Source organism: Triturus cristatus, chromosome 10, assembly GCF_964204655.1.
Source record: "Triturus cristatus chromosome 10, aTriCri1.1, whole genome shotgun sequence".
Lineage (NCBI taxonomy): Eukaryota > Metazoa > Chordata > Amphibia > Caudata > Salamandridae > Triturus > Triturus cristatus.
The window spans coordinates 105287722-105304629 of NC_140593.1; positions in this window are offsets into that span (position 1 = coordinate 105287722).

Below are 16908 nucleotides of genomic sequence, written 5' to 3' on the forward strand. Positions count from 1 at the left end.
GTGGCCGTGGTATGGTGCTTTATAGTGTTTCATTAGCTGATGTAAGAAATACCTTATGGGCAGATATTTCTATTGTTCTGGTGTCAATCTGGCACTGCCCAGATGTGGCAACAACACCTTATCACAGCCTGGAGTGCTGGTCCATTGGCAGAACCCCCAATCTGAAGCGAGAATAAACAGTATACATGGGTGGCGGGTCATTATACCCAAATAAGTTTTTCTGCCCCTATAGATTTCGTTTCCAACTATCGCTGTCATGTACTGCTTGTAACTGCGGCCTCTGTGGTGGTTCTTTCTGGCTTATCTGTACGTCATAGAAATTTTCACCATTCAGAAATAAATAAATCTAAAGGGAAAGTTGAAAGAAATGAAGGGCGACAGCAGCTCAAGTCAGGATTCACGATGTTACAGTTCGCATGAAGCGCTACGGATAGGTCACATTATAGTACTTGGTGTCATGTGACACAGAGCGCCACCCTCTGACGCAAACGTCACCTGATAAGTAATGTAAACCCTTCTCCCCACCATAATAACAAAAAGACGCAACCAGGTCTGGACTGGCCCAAAAGCAGCAGCAAATGCTGCTCAGTGCGCCCATTCACCCTGCCAATAACAAGGATTACTGCCTTCACCGTTGAAAAACATAGCCAATAGGTCTCGCCTTTATAAATATTCAGTTATGCAGCACAATATCCTTGGTTCTACAACATCAACCGTTGCATGGCTAAACACTTATAAGGTCCCGAAGGCGAGACCTATTGGCTATGCCAATGCTTGTTATCTCAGTGAAGTTAAGAAAACATGCCTGTTTTAGGGAACCGTCCACCTCCCTTCCTCTTTTCATAATACTTAAAACACTGAAGCAGTATTTTGCGAAAAGGCGCGCCTCTGTTTTTCGGCTGCCGGGGCCAAATCAAACCAATCCCAAATCATCTACTGGCGAACTATAGTCATCGAGATGGTGTAAGCATTGAAGCAAAACCTTCAGCCACAAAAACCAAGTAAATAATGAAATGACGGGCAGGACTGGCACAGCAGCACTGCCTGGCACCCCCCCTGCTGTGGCGGGCGCGTTGGCATCGGTATGTGATGGGGAACTCTTTGTACTAGACAGAGAATTGGAGCAGACAATGGCCCTGGGGGACGGCGCCGCTCTGCGGCTTCTCGGCGCGCTAACAAAGTGCTAATTGCTTTTTTTGACCACAGGCCCAGTTTGTCAGACTCGTGTGCACTGTACTCAGTAAACTACATTACAGAATTAACACTGCATTACTTCACAGTACAGCTTGCAACTGTGTGCAGAGCACGAGGCATTATCATAAATTAAGGGAGCAGATACATGAAAAAATCCGCCTAGGAGAGCTTGTTTCAACTTATCGATAACATCAGGGCATTGCACACAAAAAAAGGGTGTGGGACCCACAGAGGGAAACGTGTCACTACTTTCAGGCTCGCGGGGAAGGTATTTCTCACTCTTGACACTTGTTGACAAGTGGATCATAGGGGGAAACGTGATAATGTCTTTTTTTGGCCCTAGGGGTGAGAGTGTCAGTGGCGGCTGGTGAACTTTTGAAAGTGATACGACGTAAATACCTGCCCTGAAATGCACCGAGGAAGCGACGAAACGAATCCCGCGCCCTCTGCAGTAACTGATCTCAACTGCAACACAAACTCTGCATATATTCGCTAAAGGTCCAGAGGTTCTGAAGAGTCACCAATCAAATATTCCAATACCTTCATGGTGTTTAAGCTAATCGATAAACCTCCACAGGAGTATTTGGGGTTCACCATCTCCCCCCAAAATCTTTGAAACATGGCAGGAAAACCATGCATTTTCAGCACAATTTCTTAACAACAAAAAACAAGCATTAACAAAGCCAATAGGTCTCGCCTACAAAAGCTAATATCTTTGGCAATGTTTTGCAGCCATGCTGTACAGGACCTCTGATGCTTTGCAGTATGGCTAAAACTAAACTAATTTAATTGTTATTGTTATATTTTAGTATCTACACACTCTCCCGTGAGTTTCCCTTTTGTCAATCCGTGCTCTTTGCATTAGTGTGCTTTTTAGGGTGTCACCTTCTGATCTCGGGTGCAAAATAGAATTGCTGTGAGACATTAATCCCATTGCGGGTTTGTGTTTCCCATTAGCACTACCTTATAGGTCCTCTGCTGGGTTTCTCAATCTTTTTGCGTTTTAACACATTCCTCTCGTCATTTCCACATCCATATGTTTAATTAATCCTTTGAACTCCAGATTTAATTTCATCATGTGTTTATTTCATTTCGTACATTTTTATTTTGCTATGGTTTATTTACCGCCCTCCTCTTCCTAATGCGTTTTGGACCTTTCATAGTCCTTTGTCAGGGGGTGTCCTTTTGCAAAATCAAAAGTAATGAATTAACTGAGCACATGCAAACGATATGTGTTTACTTAATTGAAACCTAAACCATATTCTAAGTTCATACTGCTTACAAATAGGGTCAATGTACCCCTGTGTATCATAATGTGTTATTGTGATAACCTTAAAGTATAATTGCAAGCATTACGTAAGTACTATCAATCGATCAATCAATCAGGGGTTTATAAAGCATGCTACTCACCTGTGAGGGTCTCAAGGCGCTGGGGGTGGGGTATGTGCAGCTCTGGATCAGTCGAAGAGCCAGGTCTTGAAGCTCCTTCTGAAGGTGTGCAGAGTGGGAGAACGTCTGATGTTGACTGGGAGCTCGTTTATTTTATTTATTGTATTGTAGAGGTTTTATATAGCGCTGGCTGGACCCAGAGTTATCAGAGCGCTTTACATGATAGAGTTAGTTACGGTAAGAGACGAATTACAGCATCAAAGAATAACAAAAACATCAGAGCGCTTTGCAAGACTGAGATACATATGGTAAAACAAAATTACAACATTTACAACATCTTTATAGGATAAACAGCAGTTAAGACAGAGAATAACAAAAGGCTTGAGGTTATACATATCATGTAAACAGATACTCGGAGAAAAGAGTTGAAATACCTATAAGATGTGGAAGAGAGAGTTTAAGCCGCAGGTAGAGACCCCCAATATTTATTGAGGAGGTGAATTTTTAGATCTTTTTTAAATCTGGTGTAGGAAGGGTTGCTTCGTAGGTCTTAGGAGAGGGCATTCCAGATGTAGGGGGCATTTCCGGAGAAGGAGCGGGATTGAGTGGATTTCTTTTTTAGCAGGGGTGGGACAAGGAGGAGAGTGTTAGTGCTTCTTAAGGGTCATGCGCTGCCCGCTTAACAGAGTTTATTGGCAAGGTAAGATGGTGCATTTTAATGGAGGACTTTGTGTGTGATGCATGCGTTTTTGTAGGCGGATCTGCCTTCGATGGGGAGCCATTTTAGAGTTTTGAGAGCAGGGGAAATGTGGTCGAACCGTTTGCAGTCGGTGATGAGCCTGGCTGCAAGGTTGAGTACAGATTTGTGTGAAGCTAGGTGGACCTTGGGGATTCCGGTGAGGATGGCATTGCCGTAATCGATTCATGAAAGGACCAGGGATTGAACCACTAATTTAAAATCTTCAGTTGGGAGAAAGGGTTTGATTTTCTTGAGATAACGGAGACTGAAGAGGGCTCCTTTAGCCACATTTTTGATGTGGACATTGAGGTTTAGAGTGTTATCGATGAAGATACCAAGAGATTTTACTGAGTTGGACAAGGAGAGAGAGCAGTTGAAGGCATTGAGGTCGGAGATCCAAGTTTGAATGGGGAGAGGGTTGTTTTGGGGGAAGAAGAGGATGATTTCAGTTTTTTGGGGGTTGAGTTTAAGATGATTAAGGTGGAACCAGGATTGGATTTTAGTGAGGGTGTTATTAAGGTGTATGATGTCTGTAAGTATCGGCGCGCGAAGCGGTTCGCGAAGCGCCTGCATCGCCTACAATCCCCAGAGGGTACTGGGAGAGAAGGCGGAGTCACGCCTACATAGGGAGATGACGCGCGCAGACATATGCGCGTAATCCTGGAATACTTCCTGTTCGTCGTTTGAATCCCGGAGACCGTCTAGTGTGGATCAGAGAGCTTCGTCGCTGGTTGCATGGGGGTCGGAAGACTCCATCCGGACCGCCCACATTTATTCCTGAGCACAGGAGCTCGACGGTGCCCACGGAGGATCGCTTGGTTTGTGAGTCTCTGTGGTCTCAGCGCTGCTACGTGTGAGTCGGCCGGGGACTGCTTCCCAGTGCCTTCTGACTCTGGTAACAGCGAGGCGGTGCCTCTCAGGCTAACGAGCAGTTAGCGCGAGACTCCTTAGATGGAGTCATACTTGTTTGTTTTGTTTGGGGATACTTAGCATTTTTCTTCAGCAGACACCCTGTAACTTCCTTAGGGGGGCGAATTGACCCTGGGGTATAACTTGTCCTCTTAGTGCAAAACGCTATCTGGAACCGATAGCAAACTGGAGGAAATACCTTTGTTTTTTGTGCATGCGTAGTACTAACGCTTGGTATATACTTCCAAGGAGAAGTGACAGCGCTGGTTCATTAACTATCCTCGGACCTACAGAGGTGGAGTCCTGTTGCCAAACAGGAGTAATCACAGGGCTAGTTTCTGCAATAGGGGTGCAGAAGACCGAAGGTTCTGATTGCTTTGTCCAGTTTTATCCGACAGGGGGGTCCTTCGCAGGTGTGTGCCTAGGAAACCGGTGTGCTGTCTTTTCTAATAGTGAATGAGTTGTCATGTGGTAATGCTGGTGTGTTCTTCTTGTCTCTCATGACAGGTATGAAGTAATACCTGGGTTTAGAGGAGGACCGCAGGAATGTGATGTCTCACTGTAGCAGGTATAGGAGAAGGTCTAGCGAGAATTTACAGAGTGTAGTGTTGCATGCTTGTGTTTACCTTAACGGTGTACGTTTGTGTTACAGGTTCTCCTCCCCGCTGTTCCCTTCCTACCCTTCCCTCACTTGATCGTTCCAACACTCTGTACAGTTATTGTGGGAGTTTGGGGAGATCAGGGGGTGGAAATCTTGTTACGTCGCTCGAACCCTGAGGAGCACCCATTCTGGAACAGGAGCGTAACAATGTCAGTGTGTGTTTTGATCTTGTAATAGAGTTAGGTGTCATCGGCATAAAGATGGTAGTTAATACCAGCTTGATTTAGAATGAGGGTGAGGGGTTACATAAAGAGGTTAAAGAGTGAGGGGTATGCAGTGGGGATGTCAGGAAGAGGGGGGATCATTGGAGGGAGAGAAAGTTTGGGTCACTGTGGTTGGGAAATGGCTGATTCCAGGTTTTGGCTGCGATGTAGGAGAAGGCTCTTCTGCCTGCTCTCGTTCTGCAGATGCGTGGGGTCTCTTCCAGGACGAGGTCGGCGAGGCAGAGGTCCCTTTTGGGTACGTGGAAGGAGACTCTTTTGTTGAGGTATTTGGGTTCGATGTTGTGGAGGGATTTGTAGGCGTGGGTGACCCTAGAATAAGTTTTTCTAGTTTTAGGTTTGAATTAAGGGAACCAGCACTTAAGGGGACCAGCAGGGGATCTAATAAAGTAGTTCTAAGGGGGAACACAAACCCGCAATGGGATTCAAGTTCAAGTTTATTCGCGAATCTAACATATGGAGATTTATACAGCTCGATCTCGGCCCGAAAATATCAGGGAGCGTTACATGAACACCATTTGCATTACAGATGGACACATTCATTTTCATTTTTGTCAGGCACCAGGAGATTAAGTGATTCACCCACAATCACAGGATGTTGAGCATCCCTGCCAAGACTCAAAACCGGTTTTCCAGCTTCAAAGTCTACCACTCTAACCGTTAGGCCACTTCCCTGCTGGAAGTGCTGGTGGCATGAAGCACCACAACTTTGGGGAACATATCTGCTTATGTTTTCACCCAGTGGAAGTTATTGCATTATGTGTGTGTGGCCCTAAGAGGCACCACAAAGCTTCACAACTTAATTGTACATGATGTACAACCTTTGATTAAAAAGCAAGGTGTGCATTGTAATGCTTTATAATACAATCTGCAGCCATAGACAAGATGCTGTCATGGGTTATAGATGCAAAAAGAACAAATGATGGACAGAATGCAGAACAATGTCATACATTCACCGCAGTGCAAAGATCGAGAGAGATGTTGATGCATCTCTTTGGCGTTTACTAAGTGCTTGCGTTGCCCTTGCGTGACGCAAAACGTCCCAAGGCAACACTAGTCCTTAAGTGGGATTTATTAAGCCACGCTAAGAGACTTTGTGTGGCTCCACGTGGTTTATTAAATCCAAAGTAAAACAAGGCAGTGCATACCGATGTCTGGCGTTACCTTGCTGCATGGAGGCCATGGGTGTTTCCATGTATTCACATATGTTTTTTGAGGCAATCCCAGATTTACAGAGGAATGTAGATCTGGGATTGTGGCAAAATGGTGTGTCTCTGTGACTTAGGCATAATAAGGAGAAATATCTTTATTGCTCCTCTTTGCTTCCTCTTTGTATGCATGTTGCATTCTGCAGTACACCCACAAAGAGGAAAATGCCATTCAGGATTGTTGTTGTGCAGGAAGGCATCCAGTGGTTTGGGCTATAGTCGTGTTCAAAATACCTATAGAAAACTGCATGGAGAAAACGTGTTTTGGGACACCCCCTTTTTCCTAGCCCCTGCTTGACTAATCACTCCAAAATCTTCAAGACAGCAGCTCAAGTGAGCAGCAAACTAGTTTCGAAAATTTTGTGAAGAAGACAAGGTTTTGGCAAAACAAAAAATGCTTTTCCTTTGGAAACTAGGTTCTAACTATACCTACCTACTGACAACCGCCATTTGGTTTTATATATATATATATATTCACTGAAAAAACCATAGGTTTCACACATGTTATAGTTAGCTGGACATTTTACTGATAAAAAACCAATGAAATTCCCCCGTTATAGTTACTGTAGGCAACTATAACTCACGCGACCGTAATCCTCTGCTGATGCTAATACTGTATTTAGACGGGGGGCGTGGCTTGCGCGCCGCTGCGAGATGGCGGATCGCGCTTGAGCTCCGTAAAGAGCAGGGGCCGACGGAGACATTTCTGCCGCTGAGGAATGCCCTGTTCAGCGCAGAGGATGACATCCTGCCTGGGAAACTGCTGTGTACGCCACGAGGGTCTTTTCTGGTGATGAAGAGTGGCCAGACTCCATATTTCGGCATTTTGAGGTGGCGCTTCATGTCTGCACGAGCGGCCGCCATTTTGTTTCTTCTGTGAGGGAGTTTGTGCTATCACCTCTTCACGACGACGCTACTGGTCTGTCCTGTCAGGAATGGAGGCATACAGGAGCTGGTGACGTTTTTTCACTTTTCTTGAGTTTATTTTGTTTTTTTCTGCCGCCTATTGTAGTGCTGCCCACTGCGTGTTTTTTTTTGTGGGTTCTGCTACTTTATTTTTCATCAGACGCACTGCCACTTCCCTATGTGAGACTTCCTTGCTCTTGGCCTGATTTTGGTTGTTTTCAGGTGTCGGTGTGTGCCTACTGGCGCCTGCAGCACGTGAGTTTTTTTTGTGTGGTGTTTTTTTCTGACGGGGATCGCCTGCCATAATCTCTACTCGGCTCTTTTGATGCAAGTACATTATTCCTTCCTGTTCATTTTTCCTCTCGCACATTGAGTGTTTTACAGCCCCTGACATTTCTTGCTCTCGCTCTATCTGAGGAGGTGTATTTTGTTCCTGTGGAGGTGGTTTGCCCTATGGCTGAGAATATGGCCCCTTCACCGAATGCTAAAGACGTTAAGGACTCTAAAGCATCTCTTAAGAGGTCCAAACAGGTATCCCCAACTCCTGAGTCTGCTCCTAAAGACGCTAATTCGACTCTTGAGTCCATCCTGACGCGCCTTAATGAGGTCTATGAAATTGCGCAGTCTACTAAGACAAATACAGATTTACTGCAGGTGGAGGTATTAGCCATCAGGAATGATTTCAAGGCCCTTTCCCTTCGTGTCTCAGGTACAGAAGCACGGATTAGTGGCGCAGAGGATACCATGCAAAAGCACTCTAGATCTCTCACGCAGATAGAGCGTTCCATGGCAGCATTGAGGAAAGACCTCACTGAACAAGAGGATCGTAATCGTAGATCCAACCTGCGTATTTTTGGTCTTCCAGAGGAGGTTGAGAAAGATTCATCTTCCATGATTGAGTTTCTTTATCAATGGATTCCATCTACACTACAAATTTCTTTCAATAAAGATTTTGAACTGGAACGGGCACACCGTGTCCCCTCCTTTCGCCCCAAGTCTGCTACGCAACCAAGGGCGATAATTTTTAAACCGCTGCGTCATCAACATACAGAGCAGATTTTGGCCCATATGCGGAAGGTTAGAGCTGTCTCTTGGAATGGCCATCGTATCTCAATTTCTCAAGACTTTGCCAGGGACACGGTGATAAGGAGAAAGGGTTTTCTTAATCTCCGGAAGCGTTTGTCTGAGATGAATATCCCCTTCTCTTTTGCTGGTCCCTCAAAATTCCGCATTACTTTCAAAGGTCGTGTCAGGATTTTTGACGAACCTGCGGATTTGGCCTCGTTTCTGGATAATCAGATGGAGTTGCAGATGGATCTTCAAACAGGGGCTTCACATGTTCCTGGTTCTTCTGGCACCTGATGTGGCTATATATATTGCGTTGTTTTTTGTCTTTGTCAGATCTATTAAGTCTAGCTGCTTTTAGATCTGCGCGGTGGTCTTTATGCTCATTGGGTTTGACGTATTTTTGTCGTCTCTTGGTGTTTCCCTATTATCGGTATGATGTGTTGGTCTTTAGTGTTGTTAGTTTTACTGTATAAACCTTTTAATTTTTTGTGGTAGCTTTTCTTGTTGGCTTGACTTCACTCCTGTTCGCGTGTCGTCTTGTTACTCCTTGCCTCCCCGGTTTGTCTCTCGACGTATTAGGTCATGGTCCTTTTCCTCTCCCGTTGCATGTCTTCGTTAGGTGCGTCGATTTTTGTGGTAAAGTTGGTTTATCTTATCCCTTTGTGGTCGGTCTTTTTGCTTCATGTTTGTTTCCTGTTATTCCGTATTTTACGGAGTAGGTCATTGTGTTTTCCGTTGCGTTATCAACGTGTTGTTGTATGGTGTGTCTAGGTGTTTTAAGCATATATGTTTACTAGGTGTTTATTTATGGCTATATTTAGAGTTAATATGTGATGTTCATATAGTTGCTAGTTATACCTACTTTATTGATTTTTTCATTGAGTGTTTTGTTTACATTGTGTTATTAATTGTCTTTTTCGAGTAGATTAGTTTTTTATAGATGCCTTGTACTTGATAGATTTATGCCTCTCTTATCTACATGTTCTCTTACTTAGGCAAGCATATTTATTCTGCTAATTTGTGTGTATATGGCTTTATTTACTCATGATCAGTTATTTATAAGATTGCATATAGATTTTACACATTTATATATAGTATTAGGTCTCTTATTTAACTGCCATAGGGATTCATTGACTGTAATATTGATAGAAGGTTATATACCGTTTTTTACTATGTTTCACTTATTTTTCTCATATTGTATCATATAGTATGCTTTAGATTGTATTTCTTCTTTTTTCTTCATTATGTTCCTTTTTCTCTTGATAGAGTCTGCTTTGGTATGGTTCTACCTCTAATATTGTTATTTTTTAGTTCACTTTCCATCAGCTCTTATTGCCTGAAAGTGCTTTCTTTCTCTATCTTTCCTGCTTTTACCGTTCTTTATGATTCATTTTAGTTGTTATGTATACATTAATTTGGTCAAACATGTTGCCTTTATAGTCTCTCATTTCGCTTTGTTTTCTAAGTAGCTATCATTAATTCCAGTTCTTAGCTTTTAGATAGTCTTCCCTTTTAATGTATAATCAGTTATGCACTGTTCTGGGGCTTTTTATGCCATTGTTGTTACTCCTCCTGTTGGCCCTCGCTCTTTTTCCCATGTCCCCCCTTGTATGATTTTGGTCTCTTCCAGACCTGCCGGATGGGCCCTTCTCTCTCTCTTTCTGCGTATTCTCTTGCTGTCCTTTTCCTCTTCTTTCCTTTTTTCTCTTCGGATTTCCTCTTTGGTCTCACCCTGTTGTGTGTTGGCTGTTGATGTCTGCTGGTTAGCTCTCCTGGTTGTTGCGCTTCATATGTCACATATGGAATATCTTTTTTTCCTAATATTGGTTCTATGTCTGGACGAAATATACTTTCCCTTAATGTTAAAGGGTTAAATCATCCAGTAAAAAGGTCAAAGATTTTGGACTACTGTAAGTCTCTTTCTTCGGATCTCGTCCTTTTTCAGGAGACAAAGCTCTCTGCCAAGGAGGCGTTGTTTCTGAAGAAAGAGTGGGTCTCTGATGTTGCTTGTTCGGATGCTTGTGGTAAAAGGAATGGGGTAATTACCTTAGTCTCTAAACACTCTGGGTTATCTATCGTTTCCTCTGAACAGGATACAGAGGGACGTTGGTTACTATCTAAGGTGTCCAATGGTAATGCTGACTTATTTGTCATGAATATTTATGCCCCCAACAAGGATGACCCGTCCTTTTGGAATGCTATCACCAAAAAGCTCGAGGATACCCCTCACTCTGGCAATCTTATTGTAGGTGGTGACTTTAACTTGCCAATGGACCCTATCTTGGATAGGAATTCTGCCTTTAACTTTCGTCCCCCTAAAGCACACAAACAAATGACTAATATGTGTTCTCTTACCCATCTTCAGGATGTTTGGCGTCTTCATAATCCCACTGGTAGTGACTTCTCCTTTTTTTCTTCCCCTCATTCGTCCTTTTCACGCATTGACTATCTTTTGGTTCACTCTTCTTTGGTTCAATCTTCTTCTTCTCCGCTTATCCACCCTATTTTAGTTTCTGATCACGCCGCAGTGACACTTACTCTTACGTCCTTTGTCCCTAGGGCACGAGCTCGTTCGTGGAGACTCAACACAGAAATCTTACATGATGAGTCCTTGGTGCGAGAGTTTTCTAATGACATTGAGACTTTTTTTATTGAGAATGTTGGGTCGGTCAGTTCCCCTGTTGTTCTTTGGGACTCTTTCAAATTTACGTTCCGTGGTCAGGTCATTAAATGTATGTCAAGGAGAAATGCAGCCATTAAAAAGGAACTCACGGACTTAGCAGATGAGATCAAACGTCAGGAATCCCTTTTTCGACATTCTCAGGACAAGACCTGCCTCCAATCTATTAAGAATTTAAAGTATTCGTACAATACTATAGTCACTAAGAGAGCCTGCAGGCTCAGAAATCTAAGAGACTGTTGTTAAAAAATCGTGCGGGCAAGATTCTTGCAGCCACTTTAAAGTTTCAGGAATCTTCTTGTAATACTTTCCAAATTCCTTCTATTACTGACCAGCTTGGTAAGAAAAAATTTCAAACTGCAGAAATCCTTGATGTTTTCCGCGATTTTTATAATAACTTATATACCCCGTCGGCTCAAGCTTCTTTTGAACAATGTCAGGAGTTCTTGAAGTCGGTTCCTTTGAAAGTTGTTTCGGAGGAAGATAATCAATCATTAAATTGCCCGATTACTTCTGATGAAATCATTTCCGCGATCAAAGCTACTCGGTCTGGTAAAGCTCCTGGTCCTGATGGTTATCCTATTGCGTTTTATAAAACCTTTATTCCCGTGCTTGTCCCGAAACTCCAATCCGTTTTTGATGCTTTTATTAAGGATGGTTCTGTGTCTGGTTCCGTGGCTGATGCTACTATTGTAGTTATCCCCAAAGAAGGGAAGGATCACGCAGATGCCAAAAATTTTCGTCCCATTTCCCTTCTTAACATGGAAGGCAAGATTTTTGCTAAAATTCTAGCTAAACGTTTAGAGTCCTTTATTCCCCAATTGGTTCATCCTTCACAAACAGGTTTCGTAAAGGGGCGTCTTGCACGGGATAATATTCGTACTTTTTGTCATATTCTTGGTGCCGCTAAGCGATCTAATCTTCCGGCGGCAGCCTTGGCCCTTGACACTGAAAAGGCCTTTGATAAGGTCTCTTGGCCTTTTTTAAGAGCTGTTCTATGTGCACATAATCTTGGTGAGTCCTTTATTCGTATGGTTATGTCTCTGTACTCCCGTCCTAGGGCTAATATACGGGTGAATGGTGCTACGTCTTCCTTTTTTAACCTGTGTCAGAGCACTAGACAAGGGTGTCCTTTGTCCCCTCTCTTATTTTTGTTATCCATTGATCCTCTCCTCAGAATGATTGACTCGCATCCAGATATTAAGGGGTTCTCTTTTGGGTCTCATCAAATAAAAACAGCTGCATACGCAGATGATGTTCTCATTTTTTCTGATGATATTGCACTGGCCATTCCTGCTATTTCGGATACGATTGCTCTTTTTTCAAAAGTCTCAGGATACACTCTGAACAAAGATAAGACAGAGATGTTTCCTTTAAATGCTTATTGCTTCTCCTCTCATATGGGTTCGGCGGGCTTTAAATGGCAATCTAAACAGCTAAAATATCTGGGTATCCATTTCTGTTCCACCCTATATGCTACGGCTATTTACAATGAATCCCAAACTATTCTTAAGGTGAGACGTCTCTCAGAAAATTGGTCTCCGAAGCATATTTCTTGGTGGGGCCGTATGCAGACCCTTAAAATGATGATCACTCCTATTATTAATTTTGTTTCCTCTATGCTTCCAGTAAGGCTTTCTGATTCCTTCTTTCATGAACTTGATTTGCTTACTTCTAAATTTTTATGGAATGATAGAAGGGCTAGGATTGCTTATAAATTTTTACGGAAATCTTATGATATGGGCGGCTGTAATTTTCCTGATTGGGGGAAGTATCAAACTGCTTTTCTGGCGTCCCAGGGTGCCCTTTGGTTTTCTTCTACATCTATTCATGCTCTAGCATGGTTGACAATAGAACAGGAATTGGCCTCCCCACTGCCGACTGCATCCTTTTTAACCACAAACACTCTTTCTATTCCATTCTCTCGCTCTATTATTTTAGACACTATTGCTGCGGTTCGTAAGGTTGATAAGAGAGTAGCAATTCCATTACATAAAACTAGATGGTCGTCTATTTGGCGCAATTCTAAAATCAAAATTAATATTGACCCTGAGTTGATGTCTTACTGGGCTGGGAAGGGTGTTTCACTTGTTAAACATCTCTATGATTCTAATAACGATCCTTCCCCTTTCTCATCCCTTGCTCAACATTTCTCTTTATCTAATTTAGATTTTTATACTTTTCTTAAGATTAAGGTTGCACTTGCTAAATTACACCTTCATCCTTCTTCCCCTACGATTACGCTTTTTCAGCTTTGGATTAGGACTGGTCACGTTGCGTCTCGGATTTACAAATTTTTATCGTCCTCTTCACTCCCCTCCCAAACTGTCACACAGCAAAAATGGGTACATCATTTTGATCAGAGTGTTACTGCTCATATCTCTCCTGATACCTGGCAAAATATTGGTAAATTTTCTCTTCGTAACAAAATTGCCCCTTCCCTAACGCAGTCTAAGTTTTTCTCTATTAATCTTCTTCATTGGACTCCCATTCGTCTGCATTCACTTAATCTTAAAGAAGACAATTTGTGCTGGAGCTGCGGGCTTTTACCAGGTGATTTTCAACATATGTTCCTTGATTGTTCCCTTCTCCATTCCTTTTGGGATTTAGTTCACAAACACCTCATGCTCATCTTTAACATCAAATTCCAGCTGTCTTTTCCATTAATTATTTTGGGTCCGTTGGCGTCCCCAGTCCCTCTGCCTTTAGATCCCATGGAGTTACAGTTGTTGGACCTCTTGTTAACTATTGCAGTCAAAGTAATTCTCATGGAGTGGAAATCCTTTTCGTCCGTCTCTTATCATACTTGGTGGGCTTGGGTTTCCTTTCTACGTAGTGCTCATACGTCAGCGGACCATGCTCATCTTTCTCCTTCTATTTCCTCTGGTGTTTGGAAAGCCTTAGATTCACACATGGAGTTGGCCTCTGAAGGGTTGGTGGCGCAATTTCCCTTTGATTTGTCTGGTTAGTGTTGTCTTGTGTTGGGTGATTCCTTTGGAAATCCTCTCCTCTTCCGTTTCTCCTCTCTGTCTCTCTTTCTCTTTCTTCTTCTCTTTCCTACTCTTTCCGCCTTTGCTTTCTTCCTTTCTTCTCTTCCCTCTTTTCCCTAATTTGCCATCTGTGGGTGATACTTTTGATATATTTCTTTGCCAGATATCATTTTGGGTCTTCCCTCCTTAAGTAACTTATTTATCTGATATCTGCAGATTAATGAATGACATTGATTTGTTTCCCTATTAATTAGTTTTATCATAATGTATTTATTACCTTATTGTCCGATATCAATTGTATCACTTTGGCCTGTATCTTATGTTTCATATTGCGCTTTTAAAATAATAAAATTCTTTTGAAATGAAAAAATACTGTATTTAGACACTTATTTGCCCATGTCTTCTTCCATTAAATTTTAGCTATACATATATTACAAATATTTTTTTTTCATAAAGACACATATGTCATCAGCAGAGGATTACGGTTGCGTGAGTTATAGTTGCCTACAGTAACTATAACGGGGGAATTTCATTGGTTTTTTATCAGTAAAATGTCCAGCTAACTATAACATGTGTGAAACCTATGGTTTTTTCAGTGAATTTGCAAGGTTTTTTAAATGCTAATTCCTAACTATAACGTGTGTGAAACCTATGGTTTTTTCAGTGAATTTGTACGTTTTTTAAAATGCTAAGTTACTTTACGCCATTTGTGGCGTGCGCGCCCACTTAACGCAGTTCGTTCCTTCGCTGTGTCTAAAGGTCCTATGGAAAAATGCATGGGAAAAACGCGTTTTGGGACCCCCCTTTTATCTCAGCCCCCGCTTGACGAATCCCCCCGAGACTTTCAGGGTAGGAGCGGAGCGTAGCACCCCACCTATTTTGAAAAATTCGCGAGGATTCGTCAACCGGCGCCAAAGTTATTCAAAATAGAATGTTGCGGATTTCCTATGGAAACGTGGTCCTAACTATAACTACCTACTGGCGACCGCCAGTAGGTAATATAGATATATATTGGCCAATAAAGTAACTATTTGTTTGCATCCTGAACCTGAGTGACTCGTCCCCTGACCGTGAATTTGTAGGATTTTCATCTATACATATTGTTAGATTTGGGGGTCTCTAGTTGACACAGGTATGCACTTGTGACAAATAGGGACCCTTGCCTCTAGTCAGGGTAAGGGGGTACACTCCTAAAATAACCCCTGCTCACCCCCTTGGTAGCTTGGCACGAGCAGACAGGCTTATCTCAGAGGCAGTGTGTAAAGCATTTGTGAACACATACAGTAATCAAGTGACAACACTACAGATGGACACCACACAGGTTTTATATAAAAAATAAGTATTCTTTATATAGATTTAACACAAGACCGTAAACAACAAAAATCCACAACACTCTTCTCCGATGATGCGAGGCGCTTCCACTCGATGCGACAGCTGCAGCGGCGAAACCCTTGTTCAGTGATGCGACGGCAGCAGCTCCGACGGCGGCACGCTTCTCCGTGGATGCAAGGCGCTTTTCTTGATGCTGTGCAATGTGACAGCTACAGCAGCGACATCTACGATGCGACGGCAGCGGCTGCGACGGCGACACGCTTCTTCCTCGATGCGAGACTCTTCTCAGGATGCGGTGCAATGCGACAGCTACAGCGGTGAAACCCTTATTCAGTGATGAGACGGCAGCGGCTGCGACAACGACGCGCTTCTTCTGTATTGCGGGACGCTTCTCGTGGTGTGGTACAATGAGACAGCTACAGCAGCGACACCCTTGTTCAGTGATGCGACGCAACGGCTGCGACGGCGATACGCTTCTTCTCCGTGAGTCACGTTTCCAGCTCCTTACGACACGCATTCCCTCAGAAGGCACAAAACATCCGCAGGCACTTCCAAAGAACTCTGGGGAGCTGGTGGTTGAAGTCTGTTGTCCCTGAGACTTCAGCAGGAGGCAAGCTCTTTTCCAAGCCCTTGGAGATCCTTACAGAAGTTGAATGAAAATGCACACAAAGTCCTTTCTCCTTTCTTTGGCAGTCAGGCAACCACTGCAGGCCAATCCCCCAAGCAGCACTTCAGCTTAGGGATAGTCTCTCCTCCGTCTCTTCTGGCTCCACTCCTCAGCAAAGGTTTCTTTTTGTTTCCCAAAGTGATTTAAAGTTCTGGGGTCTGGGTCCCCTTTTTATACACAGTTTCTCTTTGTTCTCTGAAGGCAGAGATGCCTTTGCCTAGTTCAAACCAGTTCTGGTCAGTCCTGGAGCACTTTAATGACATGACTCATTCTTTCCTTTCACAGTGCAGGGCAGAGACATCAGACGCACCACAGGAGGTGGAGCCAGTATTATGGAGGGAAAGCACAGCCCTATTCCGGTCCCAGGTGCAACTCCTCCCACCTATCTACATGGAGATCTCTCTATTCAGCCCTGTGCTGACTCACCCTGTCTCCGGGAATTTCCCAGCCCCTGGAATTCCCCAGCCCCTGTCACTCAAACTCCAGACAAGGAATACCCAACCTAGCAGAGGCAGGCCTGGATGGTTAGACAAGAAAATACCTACTTTCTAAAAGTGGTATTTTCAAACACAGAATGTTAAAACCAACATCACTAAAAGATGTATTTTATCATTCTGAGTTCAGGCATACTAAACTCGAATTTCTACCATGTTCCCGAGTCAGTTAGGATTATAGGATGTAATAATCATACTGCCCATTCTGGCCTATGGGGAATAGGTAGCCTTGCAATAGTGAAAAACGAAAATGGCTCTAATTCACTATTAGGACATGCCACACACATCAGGGCTTGTCCTACCTTATACTTACAATGCACCCTGCCATTGGACCTATCATAGGGGTGTCTGATATGAAGAAAAGGGAAGGTTTAGGGACTGGCAAGTGGGTGCACTTACCCAGTCAGCATGGCAGTACCAGACTGCACACAGGCTCTGCAACGGCAAGCC